We start from the raw sequence: 22,706 nt of genomic DNA, 5'->3' as shown, positions 1-22,706 counted from the left end.
TTTTACAAACTATTGATACAACTGTGTGCAAAGATCAGTCACATAATAAGCTTGAGCAATAGATAAAAGCTGATGACCATTCAAATGAATTCCTTAGAAATTAACTGAATTTTGTTTGTTAATAAGGAAGAGAAGAGGCCCTCTATTATTGTCTGGTTGGCAACCACCCACAGACACCAAGGATACCATGCCTTAAAGAAAAAAAACGTCATCACTTTCATGCTGCCCGAGCCAGAAGTATTCAGGGTGGTCCATAGCCATATGATACACCCTGGATGGTGTCCCCCTACACTTCCCAGCCACTGCTGCGATGCCTCCATACTTCCCATTCATTGTTGTGATGTCCTTTTTGGCCCAATTTTTCAGTGTTTTTTTTTTTTTAATACCTTTCTTTGTTTAAAAACCTACAAGCCACCATAACTATCTCCCCTGACAATTCCTTGTAGAAAAAAAGCATTAAAAGTAGATGGTAAAGTTATCATAGGTCATTGGAAAGGGGTAGGGCAGGGAAGGGGCTTATTATTTTTTTATTTTTTTTTACCCCAACAGGTTCATGAGTGAGCAGGTGTAGTTTGTAGTATTGATTATAATCAATACTACAAAATAATATAAAAACCTGTGGAACACTTTACTTGACTTGAAATCTTGAAGAAGAAACACATCTCTTGGCAATGGATGCACAATCCTGCACTCAGATGTCAGAAGGCTGGATCTAGTCCTGGAGCTTTCTACCTATCTGCATGTCACTCTCCATGTCTACTGTCAGCGAACTTAAGAAAACGTACAGCAAGTGGTTTGACTAACAGAAGCTGGACTAGCACACATGTGCACTGGCCAGAGCCCAGGTTCACATTGGTTTAGATCCACTGCATTCTAGGTTAACAAGGAGCTGGATTAGGGACCGTTCTCATAGGATGAGTGACATCATGTGACCAGAGCATCTTACTTTCACACATGTGATACTGGGTTTGGTAACTGACACAGCAGAAATGTTGACCCTGCACTGACAATATACTTCAGTGCATGCTGTTAAAGGAGTGTTCCACTCAAACATAACTTTTATTTGTTACTGTCCATGGTGGGACCAACAATTCATTCCATACATGTTATTATCTGTTAATTCTCCTTCCCCAGTTCTGAACTGCAGCTGCTTAATACACAAAAAACCTATGTATGAGCTTTTCACTATGTCTGCATACCTCCTTTCTTTCTACATTATGATCTGGCTGATAGATGCCCCCGCTCAACCAGTCAGTGACTGGAGCTGCAGTCACTGATTGGCAGAGCAGGCTAAATCCCTCCCTTTAGTGATGTTTCAACCGGGTTGGGACGTACCCCACAGCCAGGAGAAAATTAAATCCGGCATGATATGGGAGCCTGGTGATGCGGCACAGTGTGGGCACGAGGTCCAGTAAGTAGACTTTCTATATTATTCCCCCCACCACCACCCAAAATTATTAATTCCCCTGCCGGACTTCACCTTTAACCAGTGTGTAGCAATGTGACAAGTAAAGTAGCAGCACATAAACAAAATATACAGTTTCAAGTACAACACAAGATATTCCTCCGCCACACTACAACATTATATATACAGTAAGTTGAAACAGGTACTGGGACACTGCATACTAAACCTGCTATTGTTCAGCCAGAAAGTATTATGTCACGTAACTCCATCTGTTGGGTAAACATAAACAGTCACACTTACACCAGCCAAGGTGTACTAAAAATGACAAAACAAACACACCTACATACTGAAATAAAATGTATGGCACCACACGTATCAATGTAGTATTACAGTATAGTATGTGTAACATGTTGATTCCTTCCTTCCTGTGATTATCCTTCCCCCACAGCTTGTGATTGATAGAACTTATCTGATAAGTAGATAAATGAAGCTTCTTCCATATGGTGGACGTATATGATGCGATGATCTGTTAAGCTATGTTGAAATTTAGAAAATTGACGTATCTATGTTACAAAAATAGACGGTAAGTGAGTCATACAATTTCTATGGACACAAAGATATAAGATTATCAAAGAATTAATCTGTGCCTAACCAATGATATATATAGTGCTTTTCGTGTGGGTATGAGCTATATGAAATGCACAATTTGTCATTTAACAGTATATAAAATTCTTTGATTGTGCCAGAAAGACCGGTATGTCTTTATTCCTGATCGGAATTTTCCAGTTAACATAAAATGTATACACAGAAATGAAGTAACTTTGTAGATGTCTTGCGTTACTTACTTCTTACTGGCCATGCATCAGACATTGTATTATAGTACAGAGCTGCATTCTTAATTCTGCAGTTTTCACAGCTGAAGCCTTTCCAAAAATTATCCTGGCTCATTTACTTTTAAAAATTTGGTTTGCCAGGTTCATGAATTTTTGGCATAAAATACACAAACTTGCAAACCTAACCTTAATCAACAATTGTTTAGCTGTTTTGGTGTACTACTTACCTGTCCCGATTCCCTTGGTGTCCTCTTCTGTATCCCGTGCCTCCAGTCCACTAAGCCAATTATTGACTGAGACAGGATAGCAGCACAGCCAGTGATCGGCTCCCCAGGTGTCCTGCTTCCTTCCGTGTTGCCTGCTCACCGCAGCCCCCACTGACACTTCTGACCCTGTCTCTTTAGTGAATGGCTGCTCATCCAATCACTGACCGAGATGGGAGAGCTCAGCCAGTGACTGGCTGAGCAACCTGTCACTGAAGTGACAGGGTCAGAAGTGTCAGTGGCGGCCTCAGTGAGCAGGCAACACAGGGAAAAGGACACCAGAGGAGCATGGACAGGTAAGACATGGACATTTTTTAAAAATTTTCTTTAGTGTCATCAGTCAGTTATTACAGCACTTCTACACTTAGCTATGAATGGCCAATATTTTTTAACCTTTCTAAAAGACAATGGTCAGTCGATGATTAACACTTCAGCTGATTCTAGTCTTTATAACACGAAGTAAGACTTAGTAAGGCTGCGTTCACACTACGTATATTTCAGTCAGTATTGCAACCAAAACAAGGAGTGGATTAAAAACACAGAAAGGATCTGTTCACACAATGTTGAAATTGAGTGGATGGCCGCCATTTAATGGCAAATATTTGCTGTAATTTTAGAACAATGGCTGTTATATTGAAATAATGGCAGTTATTTACTGTTATATGGCGGCCATCCACTCAATTTCATCATTGTGTGAACAGATCCTTTCTGTGTTTTTAATCCACTCCTGGTTTTGGTTGCAATACTGACTAAAATATACGTAGTGTGAACGCAGCCTAAGTCTGCTTGTGAACCCCCCTCACCCATTACAAAATCCTGTGTACACCCCTGATAGCATCAGGAACTTTTACTCCAGGGTTCCACCAAAATACCTTTTTAGGGTGCGTTCACACCTACAGGATCTGCAGCAGATTTGATGCTGTGTTCAGTTATTTAAATGAAATCTGCTGCAGAAAATCAGCTGCAGATCCTGTAGGTGTGAACGCACACAGGGTCGTATTAACAGCTGCTGCTGCCCTAGGCACTAAACCTGAAGACACCCCATCTTGCGGCGCGTGGGGGAACGTGGTTTCGGCCACATGCATCTCTCTATATGTAGAAAGATTATCTTAATCGCATTTTCATGTTTTTTTAACGTCTTAAACCATACATTTCCACATTGAATCAATGATTAGAGCCATCTGCATTTTGTCTGAAGGTATTCTCACCACAGGATTGGTAGGTAATAGCTCCAGACGTCAAAGCCAAAACAGACTCTGCCACACCAGACCTGATCATATCTCCTCCCTTACCCCCTTAAAAAAAACCAGATTCACTGGCAAGTCTAAACAGGAGGTGTAAGATTAAAAAAATAAAAACAGAAAAAAAAAGTTGTTTCCTTCCCCCTGCTCCCTGGTGCTGCCCCCCTGCAAGGTGCTGTCCTAGACACCGGACCACGGGTGCCTAGTGGTAAATACGGCCCTGAACGCACCATTAGGGTGTGTTCAAACATACAGGATCCGCAGCAGATTTGATGGAGCAGATATCAATGTAACTAAATAACTGAATACTGCTGCGGATCCTGTACGTGTGAATGCACCCTTACTGTAATATCAAATATAAATTCCAGGGGAAAAAGTGTACTGCTATGAAATAGGGTAGAGTTTCCAAAGTGAATGACACAGCAAGGCTCAGCGCTATCTACAGGTGTATATGAGCTCCTGGGTGACAAAGTGCTTACCCAGCCTTGTAAGCAAAGTGCGTACCCATGGGCTTCCCCAGCTCAGCCAGTCTTTGCATCTGCGCACATTTCCTCATGCAATTCAATGACCGTCTACACAATATTAGTATTACTGCAGAAAAACCAAATGTTCCTGTTTTCATATCTTCCTTTTAGTTTAGAAAAACCACAGTACAAGCTATGTATTGTTCATTAACCATTTCCAACTCAAAGCCCCTGGAATAATACTGCACTGTATATAAGGCATCTGTTGAAATAATTCCTCACTAAGTATTTGTACCTTTAAATCCTCACTGCAGAAATCGTGGCATAGTCCGTCACAAGCTGTTTTGCAAAGATATTCTGGTCTAGAAGCATTGCAATGTATATGAGCCTATAGTCAGCTCACCATCCTGACATCTATCAGCAAAATCCACTTTGCAGGGAACATCTGTGCATGCATGAAACAAAGCTGCCACCAGCCCCGAGAGTAAGGAGGAAAGGGAGATCTAACCCAATGACAGATACAGCAAAGGGAAACCAACGCTTACAAGATTGGAGCCTGTGAGAGGCTTCTGATGTACAAACCTTCCTCATTCCATCAGAGCTTTCTACTGACTGTGCACTTACACGGTGCTATTGAAAAACCTATCAACCAGACCTGTATTAGGGTGGGTTCAAACTGAGGAATTCTCGCAGATAATATCCGCGGAATTCCGCTGTCTGTCTGCGCGCACGGCCGCGCGCCTTTCTATGGGCCGGTTGATTCCGAATTCCGCCGAAAGAAGGGACATGTCACTTCTTTCGGCGGATAGCGGAATACGCCGGCCCATAGAATGGTGTCTATGGAGCCGGCAGAAAGGCGTGCGGACAGACAACGGAATTCCGCGGATACTATCCGCGAGAATTCCTCAGTATAAACCCACCCTAATGGTTCACTCGATGTGAACTGGAACTGTCCATTCACTGCTAATATACATATGATGTAGCTCTATATAGCAGCCCTCCAGCTATTGCAAAACTACAGGAATGATGAGAATTGTAGTTTTGCAACAGCTGGGGGCCACTGATTCTCCATCCCTGCTCTATGCACTCAACCATCTCTGGTATTCATGATGTACTGGTGTTGTTTCTGTTGTATTTTACAGACCAGTTTGGACCTTAGAGGAGAACCCTGATTGCCCACCGTCACCTGAGATAATAATGCAGTACTAAGCATGTGCCACAACCCACCTGGGCAGAGCCATGTACTGGTTAAATGAACTGGGGAGCATACGCCTGTGGCAGATTGGGCACAATAACCTATTGTACAAGATGGCAGCACAGCACATCCAGTGGCGAATTATAATGTGGGCAGTTTGGGGCAGCAGCTGGGGGCTCCCGGGGGGCAAACAGCCATCTGAACTGCCCACATATGATCCCCACCTGGGGATCCTTTGGTGGACAACTGAGTGAAGTGCAGCTGCAGGGCCTCCCCTGAGTGCATGCACTATTCAATTGTGTACCAAAGGAGATGATAATAATATTTATTTGTATAGCACCAACAGATTCCGCAGCGCTTTTTTTTTTAACTCAGTAAAGAGGTTACAATTACATATGATAAAATTAAATAAGAATAAATAAAAATACATCATAAACACGAGACCTGCTCGCGAGAGCGTACAGACTACGAACTGGGGGTGACAAGTGCTTTATTGTCCCCTGGTCCAGCCATTGTACATAGGAGGAGCTGGATGAGCCAGTTACATGCCAATGTTGTGTTACAGGTAAAACGTATAAAGAGCATGGAACTGTCAAAGATATAGAAGAAAGTGAAGAGACAACAGAAGAGGAAACAAGTTTAGGGAATTTTATAAGCGAGCCTGAAAAGATCAGTCCAGAGAACTGGTGCAGCACGAGAGAAGAGGGAGGAGATGTATGGAGGGGCAGAGTTGTGGAGAGCTTTACGGGTGAGGGTGAGGAGTTTGAACTGAATTCTGGACTTAATGGGTAACCAGTGCAGACTGGCACAGGGGGAGACTTCAGTGTAACGGCTGGAGAGGAAGATGAGCCTGGCTGCTGCGTTCAGGATAGACTGGAGAGGAGAGAGCTTAGAGAAAGGAACATCGATTAGTAGGGAGTTACATTAGTCAAAACGATGGATCAGGGCGACAGTAAGAGTCTGAGCTGTGTCAGTGGTGAGAAATGGTCGGTAACTACATAGGGGGCCATCTACTATATGAGGACTAGAGAGGAGCCCATGTACTAAAAGGGGGGACTACATAGGGTTCCATCTACTATAGGGGGATTACACAGGAAGGGGCCATGTACTAAAGGTGGGGACAAAAGTGGGGGTCATATACTATAGGGGGATCTACACAGGGTGCCCTAACTATAGGGGGATGCAAGCAAGCTCAGTATCAGTATATGCGCCCATTGGGGGGGGGGGGATAGCTCATGGCACAGGGTTCATCTAATCTGTCCCTTAGCAAGTCCAATACTTCTCTTAGGTTTAGTGAAATAGTGACGGGTCTACGCAAGGTGTTGGAAGAGGTAAATTTCCCCCAAGACATAACATTGTGCCCCTAATGTTGGTGTAATGCAGGTGGAACATGTAAAGCATGAACAGTTACTGGTAGTGGCTGAGAATGAAGAGTTTAGCTGTGCTGTGAGTAAAAGGCGTGAAGAAACTAGCATCCCTGGTCCTATTCTGCTTTGAAGGATGATCACACTGGTTTGCTCAGAGGGAATAGAGTTGCTTGAAGTTGTAATAAGTCTGACAGACATAAGTAATATTCCTGTCCAGATGCCCAATTCAGGTACCAGGCAAAAGCTATAGGGTCCTTGTAAAGCTCAACCCCAGTGACTAGAAGTTGTAGTTGTAAAAGTAGATTATTCAGACAAGGGTCAGGTGGTTGTTTACAAGAACAACAGCCGCTGATCCTGTAGGCCTCTGCAAAACGAGCTCTGGATATTACTAATGGTGGTTTTATACGGAACGATTTATCGTTCGAATTTGCATGATAACGATCGAATTTTGAACGATAATCGTACGTGTAAACGCAGCAAACTATCAAACGACGAGTGAGAAATCTCACTCAAATCGTCCTCAAAGTTCTCAAATCGTCGTTGATCGTTCGCAAAAAATTCGCAGATCGTTACATGTAAACAGTCTTTAAACTTTTTCACCTATGTGTGAGATAGGCTTAAGCGATCGCAAAACGATCGCATAACGATTTTTCCGTACGATGTATCGTTCCGTCAAAATCATTAATCGTGCGATCGGGCGAATTATCGCTCCGTGTAAAACCACCATAACTTTGAAGCCTCTAAAGGCTCCAGTCAAAAGACCATGAGGTCAAGCAAAGCTGACTACAGTGCTACCTCGGTTCTCAGACTGCTTGGAACTCAAACTGTATTTTCAAGGAAAGTTTGCTTTGGTTCTCAAACTCTTGCTCGGTTCTCAAACCCAGTCTTGAAGTACTCAGTATCTGAATGTTTTTGCGAGCGTGGATGGTGGGTTGTACCTGGTGAGTTTAGCATTGGTGAGGCTTCCCATACAGTACAGTACTGTATAAGACTGCTGGAGTGCATATACAGTGCAGTAGTAGTACAGGCAGTGCACCACCATCTCCCATCCTGTACTGTATAAAACTTCTGGAGTGCATATACAGTACAGTAGTAGTACAGTCAGTGCACCACTATCTCCTATACTTTACAGTGCTGGGATGGGGGGGGACTCTATACAGTAAAGGATGAGTAAGGAGTTGGTGACTACTGTAGTATAATAGATGGTTTTGTTGAATGTTTATTGTGTATAATGTACTGTACAGTATGGTGCTATTCTGTTCTGTACTGTAGAGATTAAACTGGGCACTTTTTAATGTCATATATATTACCATAGGTAATTATTGGTTGGTGCTGGAACCAATTAAACACATTTACACTATTTCCTATGGGAAGACACTGCCCGGTTCTCAAACTGCCTTCCTGAACCAATTAAATTCGAGAACCAAGGTACCACTGTATTTATAGACAACTCATTATACTAACTCCTCTCATTCCCTTTGAACTTTAGTAAAGTTCTGGGACTCTTTACATATTACCACCAGTAGATGGCAGCAAAGAGTACCCAGAACTGAATACTCTGTATATGGTGTGATATGAATAGGATTAACACCACCTGCAAATGCACAGGCTAAAAGTTACAGTACAATTTACATTATTAGAAATAAATCCACATTTTCTGGCATAGTAATAATATAACTGGACTCAGATTGCATTACATTCAATACCAGGGAGTATGTGACATAAAAGAGCAAACAATCCTTCTATGGGAATATGGTGCTGTCTATTAAACTATATTGCTGTCTGTGCTGTCTATTAAACATTATTGACCGCTGTCCTGCATAATATAAGGCAATGATCTTTGTAACATAGTGAAGTTGCATATAATATATAATGCTTCATTCCTTTTTGTTCCCATACATAGATATAGTATATATATAAAAAAAAACTGCCAACATATGGCATGTCTCTCGTCTGTAGCCTGTGGCTAACCTATCCTTGAACCATCCTTATGTTTTATCCACAGTCTTCACTCACTTATTCACTCTCTAGTGGCCATAACTGGTACTGCAGTTTTATCTGACATTTTAACAGTACAGTTTGTTGCCTTCACGATTTTCACATGACTGTTTCATCTAAAATACCTTCAAGTGATCTTACTATGAAAAAATGGTGGAGAATTATTTATCATCCAAGGAAAGCTTGATTCTGTCGTCCATTTTCTGATCTGTACTGATTAAAGATGAGTGAATCGGCTGAGGTTCGGGTTCGTATGAATCTGAACTTTTGGCTTCTGATTCCCACTGCCTTCTCCGTGGAGAGAGTGGATACAACCTTGAGCCATAGGCTGTATCCCAGTTTTCCAGGCGGTCCTCCGGCTGTATCCACCCTCTCCACGGAGCGAGCAGACAGCGGGAATCAGAAGCCGAGAGTTCAGGTTCATACGAACCCGAACCTCAGCCGGTTCGCTCATCTCTAGTACTGATCTAAACAGTTTGTACCACTGGGCAGATTTCTGGTTTAGTTTGAGCATATTTTCTTTGGATCAGTTTCAGGTTGAATCCCCATTAAATTGGGTTAATAGGTGCTAGACTAGTTGGGTTAAGGATTTCACTGCCATTCGTTTGGGACTTTCTCATGTAATGGTGAGGAGAGTACACCAAGAATGGTGAGATTCTGGAAAACATCCAGTGAAAGAAAATCCTGAGGAAGTTGTCGTGAAAAATTTCAGAGGAGGCTGGTAGGGATCATTCTAATGAGCTGGTTGTGACCAGTCAACATTAGGCTCCAACTAATGTCCAAGAACAATAGTTAATACAGTGAGCAAAAGAGAACCAAAAAAGTAGTGGAAAAACATTGCCTGGTCTGTCCCTCCCATGCTGATGGGAGGGACAGAATTTTGACAGCGCTGTGTTATAGGGGCTAAACATAGATGATAGATAGTGTAATAACTACACCTGTTGGGACATTGGCACGGTTTTCTTTTCAGTCTGACACAGTGCTCTCTGCTGCTACCTCTGTCCGAGACAGGAACTGTCCAGAGCAGGAAAGGTTTTCTATGGGGATTTGCTGCTGCTCTGGACAGAGGTGGCAGCAGAGAGCACTGTGTCAGACTGAAAAGAAAACTGTGCCAATGTCCCAACAGGTGTAGTCATTACACTATCTATCATCTATGTATAGCCCCTATTACACAGGGCGTGTAGAGGAGCAAACAAGCACTGTCAGCACTCGCTTGCTCCTCGTTCCCCACTCACTGCCAGCGCTATTACACGCTTCAGCAGCAAGCGGGTCAGAGCTTGGGGGGGGGGGGGGGGAGGCAGCGCGGGGAGCTACCCTGGTAATTGCTGGATCGTCCGTGCAGCCCATAGAAGATAGCGGCGGTCTGCTGCCACCACTCATATTCAACAGAGCGACGGCAGCAGATCGCTGCTATCTAAGTTGTTTGTCTCTTTGAACATGTTGAAAGACGACAGACAACAATCAGCCGACATCGTTCACGTCGGCTGATCGATGTCTTCTATTACATAAGATGATTATCGGCTGATAATCGTTTCGTGTTATAGGGCATTTAGTATCTATTATCTAGGACACATGATTCAAATTACTACTCTACCAGTCTATGAATACGATTGTATAGGAAGACATAAGAAACCTCTATAATAATACATTATTTCTATTCATCTATTGTGCAGATATCTCATACTATATACTATATTCTACAGCTTGTTATCTATATTTGATAGCCATACCATTATAATAGGTATAGCAATCCTTTTGTGTACATGTACAACTTACAGTCTAGAAACAATTATATTCATTGTTTTTCTACTCTGATGCCATAGAATAGGGAGTTTTATTCTTGGGAGTAGATCTCCATCTCCTGGACATTATGAGAACTACAGCCTTTATTCACACAAATAATTTTATTCTTCATCGATTCTCTAAAATCCTAATAATCTCTCTGCAAAGTCCAGCTGTTATTGCATGATGGGAGACGAGTGTTCATTTTGCAACAGCCAGAAAGCAACAGATTGGGGGCCACTGACATAGATATATTATGCAATAAAATATGTAATAATTCATCATCTTTCCTTGGCAGAATAAAATATTAAACACGACCAACAACCATTTCTCATTGTAAATATGAATGCAAAGGAAAACAACAGCAAGAATGCTGACATGGAACATAAAAAAGCACTAGATCTCTATCATACATTAAAATAACATATAAATCATCCAAGAAGGCGGTTGTCATGTAGTCATGGAAAATATTCTAGAAAACCTTGAAACCTTCACATGAAGGTGGAAAATACTCATGTGATGAGAACCCTCAACTGACCTGTATTATAACAGCAAAAAAAATACAGAACTGAAATATGTATAACGACAGCCATGAAAGCAGCTTCCTGTGCCAATCGTAAGAAGGCCCACAGCTAGGATTCCTATATATAAAGTCTGTATTGTCTTCATTACATTCGGATTTATTATTGACTGTGTGGATTTTTATTTTTAGGTGCTTTGGCCTCTCCAATATGAGGTGGACTAGGACCAGACACAGTTGCCCTTACTGGGGTCAGGTCCGCTGCTTCACTTTTTGAGGGTAGATATCTGCCCACACACAATAGATAGTGTCACTTTGACCCCATTGGTGTTCACTCTATTAATAATGCTAAAATAATGCTTGGGGAATGGCAAGAGAGCTGGGCAATGTTCAAGCAAAGTTCGGCAAACCAAAGCTAATGTAGCAAAGCAAATTAAATATAGTCAGGGTCGGCGCCCCCATGCACGGAGCACACTTACTGTCGGGCGGCAGGCCCCCCCCGACAGAAAGTGCTGCGCCGGAGTCCCCTCTCCCCCGTTGTTTAGCAGGGCCCCCCGCACTGCTGCCTTCCCCCTTCTCCTCCTCTCCCTCTTGTGACTGCCGTGCTTGTGGTCGCAAGTGGCAATCTGGCCCCTGGCTGATGCATCGCTTCCTGGGGGTGTCCCGGGGATTCCCAGGAAGCTCCCGCATCAGGAACCTCAGTGTGTGTCGGCCGGGACTTCCTGTACAGGGAGCGCATATTAGAGGCGCTCCCTGTGCTGAAAGTACCAGCCCCGTTGCACGCTGAGCTTCCTGATGTGTGCGCTGCATGCAAATCCCCGGGAAACCCCCAGGGAGCAATGCAACAACAGGGGCAGTAGAGGAGAAGACAGCAGCGACGGGGGAACGTGTTGTTAGGTGAGTTGTGTGTTTGTTTATTTTTTTAATTTGCTGTGCACAGAGGGACATCTATAAGGGAGATACTATGGCGGGAAGCATCTAAAAGGGGGACAACAAACGGGGGACATCTATAAGGGGGGGTATACAGGAGGAGCCATCTATAAGGGGGACAACAAACGGGGGACATCTATAAGGGGGGATATACAGGAGGAGCCATCTATAAGGGGGACAACAAACGGGGGACATCTATAATCGGGAATATACAGGGGAGCCATCTATAAGGGGGATAACACTGGGGGGACATCTGTCAGGGGGATAATACAGGGGGGACATCTATAAGGTGAACCACAAAGGGGGGACATCTATAAGGGGGAATATACAGGGGAAGCCATCTATAAGGGGGATAATACAGGGGGGACATCTATAAGGGGGAAAACAAACGGGGTACATCTATAAGGGGAAATATACAGGGGTAACCCTCTATAAGGGGGATAACACTGGGGGGACATCTGTAAGGGGGATAATACAGGGGGGACATCTATAAGGGGGACCACAAAGGGGGGACATCTGTAAGAGGGAATATACAGGGGGAGCCACCTATAAGGGGGATAACACTGGGGGGGGGGACATCTATAAAGGGGATAATACAGGGGGGACAACAAAGGGGGGGACATCTATAAGGGGGAATGTACAGGTGGAGCCATCTATAAGGGGGAATATACAGGGGGTGGCATTTATAAGGGGGAATATACAGGGGGAACCATCTATAAAGGGGATAACACTGGGGGGACATCTATAAGGGGGATAATACACAGGGGACATCTATAAGGGGGACAACAAAGGAGGGACAACTTGTAATCTGGTACTGTGTAATATTGGATTTATTATACAGGATTTAGTCAGTAACAATATGGTGGTGATGGTAGTGGTTATGGTGTAGCAGTAATATTTCTCCTTTGTATACTGTTATTATTGGTAATATTGGTCTGAGTATACTGGATTTGGTCAGTACTGGTATTATTGGGAATATCTATTTGATATATATATATATATATATATATATATATATATATATATACAAACACACACACACACATGTACACTACCGTTCAAAAGTTTGAGGTCACCCAAACAATTTTGTGTTTTCCATGAAAAGTCACACTTATTCACCACCATACGTTGTGAAATGAATAGAAAAGGTAAGGTAAGCTGGAGAAATTGCACCCCACGCTTCTAGAAGCAGCTCCCACAAGTTGGATTGGTTGGATGGGCACTTCTGGCGTACCATACGGTCAAGCTGCTCCCACAAGAGCTCAATGGGGTTCAGATCTGGTGACTGCGCTGGCCACCCCATTACCGATAGAATACCAGCTGCCTGCTTCTGCTGTAAATAATTCTTGCACAATTTGGAGGTGTGTTTAGGGTCATTGTCCTGTTGTAGGAGGAAATTGGCTCCAATCAAGCGCTGTCCACTGGGTATGGCATGGCGTTGCAAAATTGAGCGATAACCTTCCTTATTCAGAATCCCTTTTACCCTGTACAAATCTCCCACCTTACCAGCACCAAAGCAACCCCAGACCATCACATTACCTCCACCATGCTTAACAGATGGCGTCACACATTCTTCCAGCATCTTTTCATTTGTTCTGCGTCTCACAAACGTTCTTCTTTGTGATCCAAACACCTCAAACTTGGATTCATCCATCCACAACACTTTTTTCCAGTCTTCCTCTGTCCAATGTATGTGTTTTTTTGTCCATCTTAATCTTTTTCTTTTATTGGCCAGTCTCAGATATGGCTTTTTTCTTTGCCACTCTGCCCTGAAGCCCAAAATCCACTGGTGTTTTGCGGGTACTATTTAATGAAGATGCCAGTTGGGGACCTTATCTTCTTGCTTAGTTGTGCAACGTGGCCTCCCACTTCTTTTTCTACTCTGGTTAGAGCCTGTTTGTGCTGTCCTCTGAAGGGAGTAGTACACACCATTGTAGGAAATCTTCAATTTCTTAGCAATTTCTCGCATGGAATAGCCTTCAAGAATAGACTGTCGAGTTTCAGACAGTTTGAGCGTTTAATTGACCACACAAATGTGATGCTCCAGAAACTCAATCTGCTCAAAGGAAGGTCAGTTTTGTAGCTTCTGTAATGAGCTAGATTGTTTTCAGATGTGTGAACATGATTGCACAAGGGTTTTCTAATCATCAATTAGCCTTCTGAGCCAATGAGCAAACACATTGTACCATTAGAACACTGGAGTGATAGTTGCTGGAAATGGGCCTCTATACACCTATGGAGATATTGCACCAAAAACCAGACATTTGCAGCTAGAATAGTCATTTACCACATTAGCAATATATAGAGTGTATTTGTTTAAAGTTAGGACTAGTTTAAAGTTATCTTCATTGAAAAGTACAGTGCTTTTCCTTCAAAAATAAGGACATTTCAATGTGACCCCAAACTTTTTGAACGGTAGTGTATATATATATATATATATATATATATATATATATATATATATATATTGTAGGGATCTTCCCGGGGGATGGTGTGTTTGGACACAGTTCACAGCAGACTTGGACTTGTAAAATAACAGCTTGGCGTTTATTTTCAGCATAAACAGTCCGTAACAGAAATATAGCAACACTGTGCTTTAAGAACAAAACAAAAGGTCTTGCCCGTCTGGGCGCTAACTAACAAAAACAGGTTACCTCTCTGACACTTCAGTCGGCAGTATTGCGGGGTGTGAACAGGCCCCAGCAGCGGCTGTCTTCCCAGCTCTCACCAAACAGCATGCAGGCTGTTCACTCCTGGCTGAGAGAGAGAGACCTGTACACTGAGCACACCTTTTTGCCTTCTCAGGCTGATTGGGATCAGAGCTCACCTGATCCCAAAACCCACACTGGATCGAGGGGGAGGGAATGGCAAGTCCCACTACCAAAACCTACCTGCCATTCCATGTAAGTCCAGGCCCGGCAATAATAAATAATAGCTCAGCAGCATAACACTGCTGAGCACAGATGCCTCCTGGACTCACCATCTCACACTATGTATCAACCTGGGTGAGATGTACATCCCCTCGAGCACTTTTCCCGTGACATGTCCACATATCCCCCCCCTCTTCTTCAGACCGGAGGGCTGAGCATTTTGTCCCCACAGACAGTGTACCCTAGATAGGGCGTCAGCATTTGCCTGTAATTTCCCTGGCCGGTGTTCCACCATGAAATTAAAGTTTTGGAGGGAAAGAAACCACCTAGTCACCCTTGCATTTTTCTCCTTGTTTAATTTCATCCATGTTAGGGGGGCATGGTCTGTCACTAACTTAAACCTCCTGCCTAGTAAGTAGTACTTCAGGGATTCTAGGGCCCACTTCACTGCCAGACATTCTCGCTCAACTATGGCGTAGTTTTTCTCGGCCGGGGATAGTTTCCTGCTTAAGTACATCACCGGGTGCTCCTCGCCATTCACGACCTGTGAGAGGACGGCACCTAACCCTGTGTTAGAGGCATCTGTCTGTACTAGAAACTCTCCGCCTAAAGTCAGGGGTAACTAGCACAGGCTGTTGGCACAAGGCAGACTTAAGGCTTTTAAAAGCTTTCTCAGCCTCTGGAGTCCATGTCACCATTGCGGACTTCGCACCCTTTGTCAGGTCAGTTAGTGGGGCTGCAACTGAAGCAAAATTCGGCACAAACCTCCGGTAATAGCCGGTAATACCCAGGAAAGCTCTGACCTGTTTCTTTGTGAGGGGTTGAGGCCAATTCTGTATTGCCTCAATTTTATTTAGTTGTGGTTTCACTAACCCCCTCCCAATAATGTAGCCCAAGTATTTGGCCTCCTCTAAGGCTAGTGCACACTTCTCTGCATTGATGGTTAACCCCGCATCACTTATGGCATCTAACACCGCCTGGACCTTACAGAGGTGACTTTCCCAATCCGGACTAAAAATGACCACATCATCGAGGTAGGCAGCGGAGTAATCACGATGTGGTCGCAGAATCAAGTCCATCAACCTCTGAAAAGTGGCAGGGGCTCCATGTAACCCGAATGGCATCACTACGTATTGGAAGAGCCCATCAGGGGTGGAGAATGCAGTCTTCTCTCTAGCCTTAGGAGTGAGTGGGATCTGCCAGTAGCCCTTAGTGAGATCGAGGGTAGTTATGTACCTGGCATTACCCATCCTTTCTATCAACTCATCTACCCTGGGCATGGGGTAGGCATCGAACTTGGAGATCTCATTTAACTTTCTAAAGTCATTACAGAACCTCCAAGTTCCATTGGGCTTTGGGATTAACACAATCGGGCTGGACCACTCGCTCTGGGACACCTCAATGACTCCTAGGTCAAGCATACGTTTTACCTCGGATGATACCGCCTCCCTCCGTGCTTCTGGTATCCTATAGGGCTTCAGGTTTACTCTGCTTCTAGGCTCAGTTTCAATATGATGACTAATGAGATGCGTACGCCCTGGTAGGTCAGAAAACTTGTCTTTATTTCTCTGCAGGAACTCCTTAGCTTCCTGCTTCTGGGATACTGATAGGGTGTCACCAATCCTGACCGGAGGGATTGGTGGTGACAGATGACCAACAGGCTTTGTCGCCACCAAGGATTCCCTGTCTTTCCAGGGCTTGATCAAGTTTATGTGATAAACTTGGAAAGGCTTCCTTCTACCTGGTTGGTGTACCTTGTAGTTGACCTCACTGATCTTCTCTACAATTTCATAGGGACCCTGCCACTTGGCTAAGAATTTGCTTTCTACCGTGGGAACAAGTATGAGTACCCGGTCACCTGGGCTAAAGGTCCTGATTCTTGCAGAACGATTGTAAATTCTGCTTTGGCCCTCTTGCGCCCTCTGGAGGTGTTCCCTTACTAGGGGCATTACAGTGGCTATACGGTCCTGCATTTGTGCTACATGCTCTATAACACTCTTGTATGGGGTGGACTCACTTTCCCATGTCTCTTTCGCTATATCCAACAAACCCCTAGGGTGACGACCATAGACTAATTCGAAGGGAGAGAACCCTGTGGACGCTTGGGGTACTTCCCTAATAGAAAACATCAGGTAAGGTAGTAAGTGATCCCAATCACGACCATCCTTTTCCACCACTTTTTTTAACATATGTTTCAGGGTTTTATTAAACCTCTCCACTAACCCGTCTGTCTGTGGGTGATATACAGAGGTACGTAGGTGTGAGATTTTAAACAGTTTGCATAGCTCTTTCATTACCTTTGACACAAATGGGGTACCTTGGTCAGTCAAGATTTCCTTGGGGATCCCCACCCTGGAAAACATATAAAACAATTCCCGTGCAATTGTTTTAGAGGTAGTGTTTCTTAGGGGTACAGCCTCAGGATAGCGGGTCGCGTAGTCCAACACCACTAGAATGTACTGGTGTCCCCTAGCCGACTTTACAATGGGACCCACCAAGTCCATTGCGATCCGGTCAAAAGGTACCTCTATGATGGGGAGTGGGACCAAAGGACTGCGAAAATGCGACACTGGAGCGCTAAGCTGACATGTGGGGCACGACTCACAGTATTTTTTTATGTCAGCATAAATTGCAGGCCAATAAAACCTCTGGAGGACTCTCTCCTGTGTTTTATCTGTCCCCAAGTGGCCCCCAAGGACATGATTATGGGCCATGTCGAGTACCTGACGCCGGTACGACTTAGGCACCAGAAGCTGTTCCACCACCTCCTCATTAATCTTAGTGACTCTATAGAAGAGATCATTAGTCATAGAAAAATGTGGAAATCTTTTCTCAGCTTCTGGTTCCTGAGGTACCCCATTCATAACAGTGACCTGCTCTCTCGCATTTTTGAGAGTGGGGTCCTGTAATTGTGCAGTACCAAAATTATCCCTAGACACCTCTAAGTCTGGAACATTTTGCGCAGTGGGAGGAGCCTCTTCCTCACCAGCCAGGACCTGCAAAGGAAAAGCATCATTTTCATCCTGTACATTTTTATCATTTACCGTGGGTAATGCAATAGACTTAGGGGTCTCCTCACTCCTTTCAGGGGATTGTTGTTTTCCCCATAGAGCCCAGAATAAAGGAAAATCACGCCCCAATATCACATTATGCATAAGATTTTTAACCACACCCACTTCATATTGTACAGCGCCTAGTTCAGTCCCGACATTAGCCCGTACTATAGGGTAAACCTTTGTATCACCATGTATGCATACCACACTCATATGTCTTGCTGGCACAAAGTCCCCAGTCACCAGGCTGGCATGCACCAGGGTGACAAGGCTTCCTGAGTCCAGCAACGCCTTAACAGGAAAGTCATTTACAGTAATGTTGCAGACTTGTGGTTCAGTCTCTAGTCCAGTGACTGCAACAAAAGACGGCTCCGCAAATAGCGACTGACGCCGGCTAGCGTCACACTCCATGGGCTCAGTGGTAAGAGGGCAATGGGCAGACATATGTCCTGTCTCATGGCATCTCCAGCACTGGATAGGGCCTGGTCTCCTTGGCAGGGAGTCCTTTTTAGGGCCACTTAGCCACCGGGGACCACCACCAGTCTTTTGCCCCTGAGACGCCTCCTGAGCGCTCTTCCCTCTATCAGCACCCCTCCACACTCCCCCAATAGATGGAAGTCTCTTACCAGCTGACGGCACAGGTCTGGCACTCCGGGGAGGTGACGGTGCTGCAGGAACATCACGGAGGTAGTCCTCGGTCGCCTGGAACCTCTCCACAAGGCTGACAAGTTCGTCGGCACTCTTAGGGTCGCCTTGTCCCACCAAGCGTTGCAGATCAGCAGGAAGTGCGCGGAGGTAGCGATCCATCACGACCCTCTCTAGGATCTGTGCAGGAGTAGAGGTGTCTGGCTCCAACCACTTTCTTGCCAAATGAATCAGGTCGTACATCTGGGACCTCGCTGACTTGTCCAGACTGTAGCTCCAGTTGCGGACTCTCCGGGCACGGACAGCAGCAGTAACTCCTAGTCGGGCGAGTATCTCTGCTCTTAGCCGAGGATAGTCCTTGACCTCTTGCTCACTGAGGTCATAGTAGGCCTTTTGAGGTTCGCCTGTTAAATAGGGAGCAATGACCTCTGCCCACTCAGGGGAGGGTAACTTTTCTCGCTCAGCCACACGCTCAAAGACAGTTAAATAGGCCTCAACATCGTCATCAGCAGTCATCTTTTGCAGCGCACGCTGCACAGCTCTTCTCACAGACAAAGTCTCTGGCGCGGCTGCTGCCACCAGCTGGGGATTAGCACCTGCAGACGCCTCTTGCTTTGCTATCAGGTGCTCAATAAGTCTCTGTTGTTGAGCCATCGCTTGTTCGTGGCGCAGATTAGCATCTGCCAGAGCCTGTTGTTGCTGCCGATTAGCCTGCTGGTGTGCAGCCAATGCCTGTTCATGGCGCAGGTTAGCAGCCTCCTGATCCTGCTTAGCGGCTGCCTGAGCCTGTTGTTGTGCGACCAACGCCTGTTGCTGTTGCAGACTCACTTGCATTAGCTGCTTCATCATTTCCTCCATGTTGCTTGACTGTTTTTGGAGTGAAGCAGCAGCCTTCACCCAGGACATACGCAGCTGTAGCCAAGTTGATGCACACCGTTGCCCCTAGCAACCGCTTTGCCCGCTCCGCAGCACCAATTGTAGGGATCTTCCCGGGGGATGGTGTGTTTGGACACAGTTCACAGCAGACTTGGACTTGTAAAATAACAGCTTGGCGTTTATTTTCAGCATAAACAGTCCGTAACAGAAATATAGCAACACTGTGCTTTAAGAACAAAACAAAAGGTCTTGCCCGTCTGGGCGCTAACTAACAAAAACAGGTTACCTCTCTGACACTTCAGTCGGCAGTATTGCGGGGTGTGAACAGGCCCCAGCAGCGGCTGTCTTCCCAGCTCTCACCAAACAGCATGCAGGCTGTTCACTCCTGGCTGAGAGAGAGAGACCTGTACACTGAGCACACCTTTTGCCTTCTCAGGCTGATTGGGATCAGAGCTCACCTGATCCCAAAACCCACACTGGATCGAGGGGGAGGGAATGGCAAGTCCCACTACCAAAACCTACCTGCCATTCCATGTAAGTCCAGGCCCGGCAATAATAAATAATAGCTCAGCAGCATAACACTGCTGAGCACAGATGCCTCCTGGACTCACCATCTCACACTATGTATCAACCTGGGTGAGATGTACATCCCCTCGAGCACTTTTCCCGTGACATGTCCACAATATATATATATATATATATATATATTTTAGTTTTAGTTTGACTGAAAATATTATTCAGAAAGGATTTGTCACAGATACAGATGAATCCAGGAAAGGAGCGGGTCAGCATGTTGTGTCTCACCGGTTCTTTATTGATGGGCCTCAAGGAAAATTTCCTTTGGTGGGCCCCAGGTACCCCAGTCCGACACTGAATATAGTGAATAATGGGATAGGTAGGCCTCCCCTGTAGGTAACTCCCCAATAGTAAGCCCCCCAGTAGCAACCCCTTCTCCACTAAGCATCCCCCTGGAAGATAGTCTTCTCAAGTATGGAGTATCCCCCAATGTAGTAGTCAATCCCCCTATTACTTACACCCCCCTCCCAGTAAATGGCATCCCCGATGTCAGGCATATCTGTTGTTAGTAAGAATCTCCCCAGTAGATAGCATGCCCGAGCACACGAGTGACATGCACCACCGGAGCACTGGGAGAGAGTGCAGGATGCTGCCCAAGGCTAACGAGAGATTGGCACAGCGGGAAGCCAATAGCTCTCCCCTGTGTCAGTCTTTGCCGCTAGCAGCTCAGAGATCACAGGCCAAGAGGACGACTGGCATCAGGGAGCAGGGGTTCCCTTTAAGCTGAACAACTGTGTGCCAAGCAGCTTAAGGCCATGTTCAAACAGTGTATTTTTTAAGACAAGAATGGTTGTTGTTGACGGTTAACAGCCATTGTTCAATACAGCCGCACAATTAATTGACTAATAGACTTCAATAGTGATTTGGGTTGCAGGCACCAAATAAAATAGTGCAATAGTAAAAAGTTCATCGTATTAATTGGTGCGTGTAGATAGCGGCCTGCCACCCCAGCGTGTAAGTCCAATGTAAACACACAAGAAAGTTTCTAATGCAATATCTTTATATATGAAAATTTCCAATCTTACATTCAGTAGACATTTCACCACTTGTGCAAATAGCATTGAAAACGAGGAAGGAATGTAAAGTCCTTGGCTCACTCAAAGCTCTTCTGGTCCATTCGCAACAAGATCTTGATGGAACATCCGTGTTCACATGCTGTGTAGCAACGTTTCGAGAGTAATCTCTCTTTCTCAGGCATCAACTTTCATGTGTGTGTTTACATTGGACCAAATAAAAAAAAAGATGTTCCTGTGGCCGATATGGCGGTATCGGCTGCAGGGATATGTACAACGGCCTTTGTTTGACACTGCCAACAACATTGCTAAGTAAAACAACGGCTGTTGTTAATACACTGTGTGAACATAGCCTAAGGGGAACACTGTTTTCAACCCTTTACCACAAGTGTTTGGACCCAAAAGGAAACCTGTCAGCTCACTTCTTTATAAACCCTCCCCAGTACCCAGGGGCGTAGCTAATGTCTCTTAGGCCCTAGTGCAAGAGGTCAACTTGGGCCCCCCCTTTCTCGATGCTATTGGTATATATATATCTCAAGACTGATATTACCAATAATACCAGTATACAGGAAATATCACCATACATATTACCGCTATACTGTTACTAAACAAATCCTGTATACTGAGACCAATATTGCCAATATTGCCAGTATACAAGGGGAAATATTACCGCCACACCACAACCATCACCACCATATTGTTACTGACCAAATCCAGTATACTAAATCCAATAAAACACAGTACCAGATCACAAGTAACAAATAATTCCACCACATACTGACTAACACCACCACATACTGACTAACACCACCGCTGCTACTGAATATAATCCTCTGTACATAGACCAATATCACTTCATACACTCATATAGAGGTGGACGCACTGTACACAGGCTCTATACACCATATATATTACAGTGCAGTTATATCAAGTGTCTCACAGGGGACATCTTCTCTGATCAGAGTTCTTCCCTTTTCATCTTCTCCATCTGCCCTGGGCCGTTATGAGAACTTCTCCGAGCCACGAATTCACAGAATCTGCCAGACAAACATATTAGGCTCCTCACACTGACACCATCCTCATCTCTCTACACACTGCACATCTGTACTGTCCCCTTTACACCCTTATTTAGTAGGTAGCCCTGACACTATGTGACCCCCCTTACAGTACATGCCCCCCTCTGTGCATGCCCTATTGTATACACCCCCCATGTAGTCCACCTTATAGATGGCCCCAATGTTTCCCCTTATAGATGCCCCCCTGTGTTGTCCCTCTTATAGATGTCCCCCATGTTCTCCCCCATATAGATGGCCCCCCATTTTATCCCCCTTACAGATACCCCCCATGTTGTCCCCTCCTCCTTCCCCTTCATCACCATAGTACTACCCCTTTCATCCTCCTGCCCCTCCATCATCATACTACTACCCCTTCATCCTCCTGCCCTTTCATAATCATACTACAAACACCTCCATCATAATACTACCACCCCCTTCATCCTCCTGCCCTTTCATTATCATACCACTACACCCTTCATCATCCTCTTGTTCCTTAATCATCATACCACTACACCCCCATCATCCTCTTGTTCCTTCATCATACCACTACACCACCCCTCATCATCCTCTTGTTCCTTAATCATCATACCACTACACCCCCATCATCCTCTTGTTCCATC

Source organism: Dendropsophus ebraccatus, chromosome 4 (genome assembly GCF_027789765.1).
Source record: "Dendropsophus ebraccatus isolate aDenEbr1 chromosome 4, aDenEbr1.pat, whole genome shotgun sequence".
Lineage (NCBI taxonomy): Eukaryota > Metazoa > Chordata > Amphibia > Anura > Hylidae > Dendropsophus > Dendropsophus ebraccatus.
This window is presented reverse-complemented; position numbering follows the sequence as displayed.